Genomic DNA, 9,314 nt, shown 5'->3' on the forward strand with positions numbered 1-9,314 from the left:
ATCCAAATCAGCCCCTTACGAAGCAACGCATAAACTAGGGTTTAAGCTTCTGTCACTCTAGCAACCCATCATCTACTATTACTTCCCAATGCCTTCCTCTAGGCCCAAATAATGGTGAAGTGTCATGTAGTCGATGTTCACATAACACCACTAGAGGAGAGACAACATACATCTCATCAAAATATCGAACGAATACCAAATTCACATGACTACTAATAGCAAGACTTCTCCCATGTCCTCAGGAACAAACGTAACTACTCACAAAGCATATTCATGTTCATAATCAGAGGGGTATTAATATGCATAATGGATCTGAACATATGATCTTCCACCAAATAAACCAACTAGCATCAACTGCAAGGAGTAATCAACACTACTAGCAACCTACACGTACCAATCCCAGGCTATGAGACAAAGATTGGATACAAGAGATGAACTAGGGTTTTAGAGGAGATGGTGCTGGTGAAGATGTTGATGGAGATTGGCCCCCTCCCGATGAGAGGAGCGTTGGTGATGACGATGGCGATGATTTCCCCCTCCCGGAGGGAAGTGTCCCCGGTAGAACAGCTCTGCCGGAGCCCTAGATTGGTTCCGCCAAGATTCCGCCTCGTGGCGGCGGAGTCTCGTCCCGAAAGCTTGCTTATGATTTTTTCTTGGACGAAAGACTTCATATAGCAGAAGATGGGCACCGGAGGGCCACCAGAGGGCCCACGAGGCAGGGGGCGCGCCCAGGGGGGTAGGGCGCGCCCCCACCCTCGTGGCCAGGGTGTGGGGCCCCTCTGGTATTTTCTTCGCTCATTATTTTTTATTATTTCCAAAAATAATTTCCGTGGAGTTTCAGGACTTTTGGAGTTGTGCAGAATAGGTCTCTAATATTTGCTCCTTTTCCAGCCAGAATTCCAGCTACCGGCATTCTCCCTCTTCATGTAAACCTTGTAAAATAAGAGAGAATAGGCATAAGTATTGTGACATAATGTGTAATAACAGCCCATAATGCAATAAATATCGATATAAAAGCATGATGCAAAATGGACGTATCATCAACTGCACTGGTATCCTCGGCACCTGCAACTGTTTTGGTAGTATCTGTGAGTCATGAGGACTCAGCAATCTCAAAACCCGCAAGATTAAGACTATTTAATCTTATGGGTAGGATGTGGTAATGAGGTGGAGTTGCAGCAAGCGCTAAGCAAATATGGTGGCTAACATACGCAAATAAGAGTAAGATGAGAAGCTACGCAACGGTCGTGAAGCTAGAAGTGATCAAAAGTGATCCTGAAACTACTTGTGTTCAACCATAACCCAAACCGTGTTCACTTCCCGGACTCCGCCGAAAAGAGACCATCACGGCTACGCACACGGTTGATGCATTTTAATTAAGACAAGTGTCAAGTTCTCTACAACCGGATATTAACAAATTCCCATCTGCCACATAACCGCGGGCACGACTCTTGAAAGTTTATACCATGCAGGGGTGTCCCAACTTAGCCCATCACAAGCTCTCACGATCGATGAAGGATATTCCTTCTCCCGGAAAGACCCGATCAGTCTCGGAATCCCGGTTACAAGACATTTCGACAATGGTAAAACAATTCCAGCAAGACCGCCCGAATGTGCCGACAAATCCCGATAGGAGCTGCACATATCTCGTTCTCAGGGCACACCGGATGAACACTACGTACAACAACTGAAGACCCCGGGTGAAGGGGTGGCACCGCAAGTGGCTCTAGGTTGGACCAACACTCAGAGGTGCACTGGCCCGGGGGGGTTAAAATAAAGATGACCCTCGGGTTTGCAACCCCAAGGGAAAGTTATAGGTTGTTAGTCAAATGTAAAACCAAGGTTGGGCCTTGCTGGAGGAGTTTTATTCAAAGCAAACTGTCAAGGGGGTCCCATAACCCCAACCGCGTCAGGAATGCAAAATCAAGGAACATAACACCAGTATGATGGAAACTAGGGCGGCAGGAGTGGAACAAAACACCAGGCATAAGGCCGAGCCTTCCACCCTTTACCAAGTATATAGATGCATTAATTAAAATAAGAGATATTGTGATATCCCAACATAATCATGTTCCAACATGGATCAATCTTCAACTTCACCTGCAACTAACAACGCTATAAGAGGGGCTGAGCAAAGCGGTAACATAGCCAATCAACGGTTTGCTAGGAAGGTGCGTTAGAGGCTTGACATGGCAATATGGGAGGCATGATAAACAAGTGGTAGGTAGCGCGACATAGCGATAGAACAAACAACTAGCAAGCAAAGATAGAAGTGATATCGAGGGTAATGGTCATCTTGCCTGAAATCCCGCTAGGAAGAAGATCAAAACCATGAAGTAGACAAACCAATGTAGTCGAACGGATCCTCATAATCGCAACGTAACGGGAACTGTCAAGGAGAAGCGCAACTGGAAAGAAGCAAACATCATGGTAAACAACCATCACATAAACATGGCATGATGCACAATCAAGTATGATGCATGTCCGGTTTACATAGGCATGGCATGCAAAGTGCACAAACAATACTACAAATTAAGTGGAGCTCAATATGCAACGGGTTGCATATTGACGAAACACCACATCAATTATTTAGTTCTCTCTCGTTTATGTACCCAACAATTTAAATGTTATTAAACATGGCAAGGGGTGAAGCATATGAAAACTACCTATCTAGGCAAGTTTAAATGAGGCCTGAACAACAAACACCAATTCCGAAAAATCCCCATGAGCAATATTCGAATTTGGTACTGTTCTGCCCTAAACCATATTTTAGAGTTGTTAAACATGTAAAATAAGTGCACCATGTTAATCTATGCATTTTTTCACCCCATTTACATATAAATTTTATCTAAAATGGAGCTACGGTTATTTAGTTATGAAATAAAGCATTTTAGCATGGCATTTTAGAAAATTAATGCAAACAACAAGTTGGACATTTTAAACAAGGATGAGAGTTGAAAAATATGAAACTAGAAGAAATTCTAATCACTTTTCATATTTGAAGTTTTAACATATGGTGCATGGTTATTTAGTTATTAAATACATGAACAGCAAGGGGTTTTCTATAAAACTGGCACTCTCTGGATAATAGACAAATTCACAGGCAAGGAAAAAACACACTGGGCCGAATCTGGCTAGCCCAACAGTGCACAGGAGAGGGGCTGGGCGTGTCCTCACCTCGCTGGGCTGGATCTGGCCAGCGGCTGGGCCGGAGCAGAGGTGTCCCAGGCGCTTGCACTAGGGCGTCGTGTGGATCGACGCGGTCAACGGGCGAAGGTGAGGCAGCCCAGGTGCGTGCGGTCGGTCGTGGGACTTGGTGCGGTCATCGAGCGAGGAGCGGGACGAGGCGCTGGTTCAGGCAAGCGTAGCAGAGGGCGGGTTCGATCAACGCGAGCGAGGCGTTCGATCTGGAGCAGGGGAAGTAGAGGCCGGCTACGCCATGAACTTGCGGCGGCGTGGAGCTGCAGCAGGGTCATGGGGGTGCGGATCCGAGCGGGAGGCACCGGATCTGGCGGAGAACGGCGAGATTGGGCTTGCGGGCGCCATGGCTGACGAGAGAAGCTCCTGCGAGAGAGAGAGAGAAGCACGGGGACGAAGGGAGACAGGGGAGGAGATGAGTGGGACGAGGCCGGTCCTGGTTCTGCTGGTGCTCGTCAGCGTCAGCTTGCCGGCCGGCGCGGCGGGGCGGTGCTCGGGGGGACGGCGTTGCCTCGATCTAGATCGGGGCGGTTGCTGGCGATGGGTGGAACCGCGGGGCTGCGGGAGGCTCTTTGGGTCGTCGGATCTGAGATCTGGCGGTCCAGATCGGGTGGGGTTTGGCTGGTGGATTTGGCCAAGTGGAGGCAGGGGACTGGGTGGCTGCGGATTGCGAGGAGAGCGGCGGCGGCTGCGGGATTGGAGGGAGTTGGTCTGCCTAGGGTTTAGGTTAACTAGAAATGGAATAGGGGAGGCCCCTATATATAGCAGGTGGATGATAAGAGGGAATATGAGGGTAATCTGGACCCTCTGATTATAGTCGGACGGCCCAGGACAATTAGGTTATGGTAGATCAAATAAGAAACCGAAAATATTTAGAGGATGATTCGAATCCAACGGTGATGACCGTGCGGTTCGGTTTCGGGACAACTTTTGGACGCGCACGAGAGGGGGTCTAAGAAAGGTTGACAAAGACAAAGGTGTTTGACAAAGTTCAATGGAGACGAAGCGAGAAGCGGCAACTACAAACAACTACGAGTTTTATGAAAACATGCTGATGCAATGCGGATGATGCGGTGATGAATGCAACAAACAAATAAATCACATGGCGAGAACGAAAAACATGGAAGACGTCTGGAGCGCCGGTCTTGGGGCATCACACCGGTAGCTCGATTTGGTGTCATTCTGAGTGACCAGAGAACTACCGGCAGCTCATCGATCCACCGCCTACCATGCTTCTGCAGCATATCAAAGGTTCTTGTCTTGAGTCCTGGCAGCACTTCAGCGCTTGCCCTCTCAGCTTGTCCATTGCTTCTGGGATGTGCAACAGAGGCAAATGAGATCTTGCTTCCGAGGGCATGAACATATTGCCTGAAGGCGCGGCTCGTGAACTGGGTGCCGTTGTCGGTAATGATCCTTGCCGGGACTCCAAAATGGCACACCAATTCTTTCAAGAACTTGATAGCTGACTGAGCAGACACCTTTGTCACAGCAGCTACTTCTGGCCACTTTGTAAACTTGTCAATGGCAACGAACAAGAATTCAAAGCCCCCAGTAGCTCGGGTGAAAGGGCCGAGGATATCGAGCCCCCAGACTGAAAACGGCCATGACAAAGGGATTGTCTGAAGAGCTTGCGCAGGCAGGTGGATGTTTTTGGAATGGAACTGGCATGCTTCACATTTGGTGACTAGCTCGACCGCATCTTGGAGGGTTGTGGGCCAATAGAATCCTTGTCGGAATGCTTTCCCAACTAATGCCCTTGATCCAATGTGAGAGCCACACATGCCTTTGTGTATTTCAGCCAGCAGTTCCTTTCCTTCTTCCCGGCAGATGCACTTCAATTTCACACCGTTGGGCCTCCTTCTATATAGAGTGTCATCAACAAATTGATACATACTGGCCCTCTGGGCTACTCTTTCAGTCTCATCTTGGTCATCGGGAAGTTCTCCGATTTGGAGGAAATGGACTATGTGCCTTGCCCAAGTTGGAGCCTGGGGCTCGGCAACAAGGACTAGCGGCACCTCCCATCTGCGGGGGCATGTTCCTTGTTCGTGGGGACCATTAGCCCGGCTGGAGGGTGCGGTCCAGCAGGTAGTGGGGAGTTGTTTCCGGCAGTGTCCCTGCCAGGAGCCCCGGGAGGCTCTACCGGGAGAGGCTTACCGGAGTCCGTCTTCCTCCTTTTCCGGGCCATTGTTGCTGGGGATACGGAGGGCTGGGTAAGATGGAGAACAAAAGTCCCTGGTTCCATAGGAAGCTTCCACACAGCACACTTTGACAGATGATCGGCTATACTGTTTTCCCCACGGGGTACGTGCTTTGATTGCAATCAGTCAAATCGTTCCTCCAATCATCTCACTTCCTCAACGTATGTCTCCATCAATGGACTTTGGTAATCCTTGTTGACTTGTCTCACCACAAGCGGCGAATCTCCTCGAATGATCAGCTTCTTGATTCCCAATTCGGTTGCAATCCTGAGCCCGGCAAGGAACCCTTCATACTCTCTGTATTGTTGGTTGCCTCTTCCCGTGGAAAGTGCATCTGGACGATGTACTTCAAGTGTTCCCTAGTGGGGGCAACGAGAAGCACGCCAGCCCCTGCACCTAGTAGGGAGAAGGCACCATCAAAATACACAATCCATTCTTGGAGCGCTTCCTTGTCGGGGATAACTGTTTCCAACACTTCTTCATCAGGGGTTGGCGTCCATTCTGTAATATACTCTGCCAATGCCCTGCACTGAATTTTTGATGTGCTCTCAAACCTCAAGCCAAAGCTGGACAACTCTAAAGCCCACTCCACTATTCTATCGGCAGCCTCAGGGTTTCGGAGTATCCTTTGCAATAAGAAGCGGGTGACAACTGTGATCTCATGGGCTTGGAAGTAGTGGTGCAGTTTCCTTGAGGCCAGAAATTAACTTTTGCACACCAGAGTACCTCGATCGAGCCCCCTGTAACAGGGAACTAACGAAATACACTGGGTGTTGCACCACTTTCTTCCTTGTCGCGTCCTTGGGGTTGCTCCTACTGTCGTGCTCCTCATCCGGTCTTGCCGGGCTTTGCTCATTCTCTGACTCCTCTACTTCCCGCTGCGCCACTAGGGCTGCACTAACCACTTGATTAGTTGCCGCCAGGTACATCAGCAACAGCTCTTGTGGTTATGGGGCAACCAAAGTGGGCACAGAGGACAAGTAGGCCTTCAACTCCTGTAAAGTTGTGTCTGCTTCCGGGGTCCACTTCATGGGCCCCGCCTTCTTCAAAATCTTGAAGAACGGCAGGGCGCGCTCGGCAGACTTAGAGATGAATCTACTAAGTGTGACAATGCACCCTGTTAGACGCCTCACATCCTTGACTGTCCTGGGTACCTGGATCTGCTCGATAACCTTGATCTTGTCAGGGTTGGCTTCGATCCCACGATGGGATACAAAGAACCCAAGTAGCTTGCCGGAGGGAACGCCAAACACACACTTCTCCAGATTTAGCTTCAAGTGGATCTTGCGCATATTAGCAAATGTCTCCTCCAAATCCTGAATGAGGGTTGATCTGTCCTTGGTATTGACCACAACATCATTCATATAAGCCTCAATGTTTCTGTGCAACTGTGGTTCAAAACCAATATGGACTGCTCTTGCAAAGGTGGATCCGGCACTCTTTAACTCGAAAGGCATGCGCACGAAGCAGTATGTACCACATGGGGTGATGAACGAGGTCTTCTCTTCATCTTCTTTGGACATGAAGATCTGATGATACCCAGAGTATGCATCCAAAAAGGAGAGCAAATCACAACCTAAAGTTGGAGTCCACAATCTGGTCGATGCGCGGCAAGGGAAATGGGTCCTTCGGGCAAGCCTTGTTGAGATTTGTAAAATCTATGCAAAACCTCCATTTCTCGTTAGCCTTGCGAACAACCACTGGATTTGCTAACCACATTGGATGCAACACTCCTCTGACCAGACCAGTTGCCTCAAGCTTCTTAATCTCCTCTGCAATGAACTGTTGCCTCTCCAAGGCTTGCTTTCGAACCTTCTGCTTGACAGGTCGGGCATGTGGGTAGACATCAAGGTGGTGCTCGATTACCTTCCTGGGAACACCGGGGATATCATATGGTTGCCAGGAAAACACATCGATATTCGCCCGCAGGAAGGCAACAAGCACGCTTTCCTATTTGTCGTCAAGGGTGGCGATGATAGTGAAAGTACCATCAATGCCAGCCAGCCCTGCCGGGACCTTCTTCACATGTGGTGCAACAACCTTGGATCTCTTGTTGTGGGAACTCTCCGGCAAGTCATCAACAGGCGTAGCATACTCCGAAGAGGTATGCTTCCCGGATTCCTTGCTGGCATCACGTTTGTCCTTCTTCTTTTCTCTGTTCTCCTTGGCGGGAACTGTCGCTGCCTCTGTCGCGACTGCGTCCCGGTACACCTTATCCATGCAAATAGTTGCGCCCTTCTCGTGTGATGGGATGGAAATGACTCCTACCGGCCCTGGCATCTTCAAGGTGTTGTAGGCATAGTGGGATGCCGCCATGAATTTTGCCAGAGCTGGACGTCCAAGAATCCCATTGTACGGCAGGGGGAGGTTGTAAGTGCATCTAGTGCCCCTTAGTGATTTTGGTGTATTGAAGACTTATAGGTTAAGGGACTAATGCGTTTGTGAGTGTACACAGGTCTATAATTCTATGAGGAGTTTGATATTTACAGAGAAAGTCGACCCCTAAAAATGAATGTCTTCAACTAAAGACTTTGGCTTTCTGAAGACTTTGAAAGTGAAGAAATTGGTGTGACCGTGAAGACTTGATATTCTTGCGAGGAATATGAAGCATGAAGACTTTTGTTTTCGTAGTTTCATTTTCTCTTTCTTGAGTCATAGGAAACACCGTACTGTTAAAGGGGGTCGAGGTAAAACTAAGGAAAATTTTCCAAGTGATGCTCATCTCAAAATCCTACACCTACCAATCCTTTCGAGTGAAGCCATTGGAAATCTCATACAGTTCAGTCAATTTCTTCAGTGACAGAGACAAAGATCTTCCGGTCTCTGAGAAACTTTGTTCGGACTGAGGAGTTAGGAATTCACCAGTGCGGATTGCCTACTAGTGAGGAACATAATAGCCCTGAGGAATTTGATAGTCAAATTTTCGACCGTTGCTGTGCTAAGCGCCAGCTGTCCCAAAATATCTACCCACCTAACGGTCATATCATTGAAGGGCATTTATGTCTTATCATGTCGGGCTACTCCCTAGGCTATAAATAGCCGCCCCCTACAACCACTAGCTGGTTGGCTGCTCCGAGAGAAACTGACACTTCTCATTGAGAGCATCCCATCCTCCGAGGACTTTGAGCGAAAATCATCAAGTGAGGAAAAACCCAAACCCAAACACCTACAAATCGAAAGTGATTGAGCTTCACTGAAGATATTGTTCCTGTGTGGAACCGACGCTTGTTACCTTTGAGGACTGTGCATCCTCCAGACGGTTAGGCGTCATGGTCTAGAGCATCCAAGAGGAAATTGTGGATCGCCGAGTGACCGAGTCTGTGAAGGTTTGGAAGTCACCTGAAGACTTACCACGAGTGATTGGGCGAGGTCTGTGTGACCTTAGCTCAAGGAGAATACGGTGAGGACTGTGTGTCTCGGATGGTGTGTCCTTAGGTTTAAATACCTAGCCGCTCCAACCAGACGTACGACTGTCACAGCTGTTGGAACTGGTCTACCAAATCACTGTCTTCACCAAGCTACTGGTTCTATTTCCTAAACCCTTCCATTTCCTCATTCATGTACTGTTGTACTTGATCGTTACTATTTGAAGACTTTGACTGAAGACTTTCTCAATTTCCTCAATCCTATTTCTTCAGTCAGTTTGTCTTCAGCCTGCTTATCTTGCGTTTACGCTACTTGTACTCTGTGCTTGTTTTCATTTCATCATGATGATTGTGCTACTGCTCTGTTATGCTTGCATCTGAGTCCTTATTCCGCTGCTAGTTGTTCATGACTTAGGAATTTCCTCACCTTGAAATTCCTCAGTGATGAATTTGCAAAAATCGCCTATTCACCCCCCTCTAGTCGATATAAGGCACTTTCAATTGGTATCAGAGCAAGGTGCTCCCTTGTTCTGTGTGATTTTGGTTTAAC

Source organism: Aegilops tauschii, chromosome 6, assembly GCF_002575655.3.
Source record: "Aegilops tauschii subsp. strangulata cultivar AL8/78 chromosome 6, Aet v6.0, whole genome shotgun sequence".
In the NCBI taxonomy this organism is placed as follows: Eukaryota; Viridiplantae; Streptophyta; class Magnoliopsida; order Poales; family Poaceae; genus Aegilops; species Aegilops tauschii.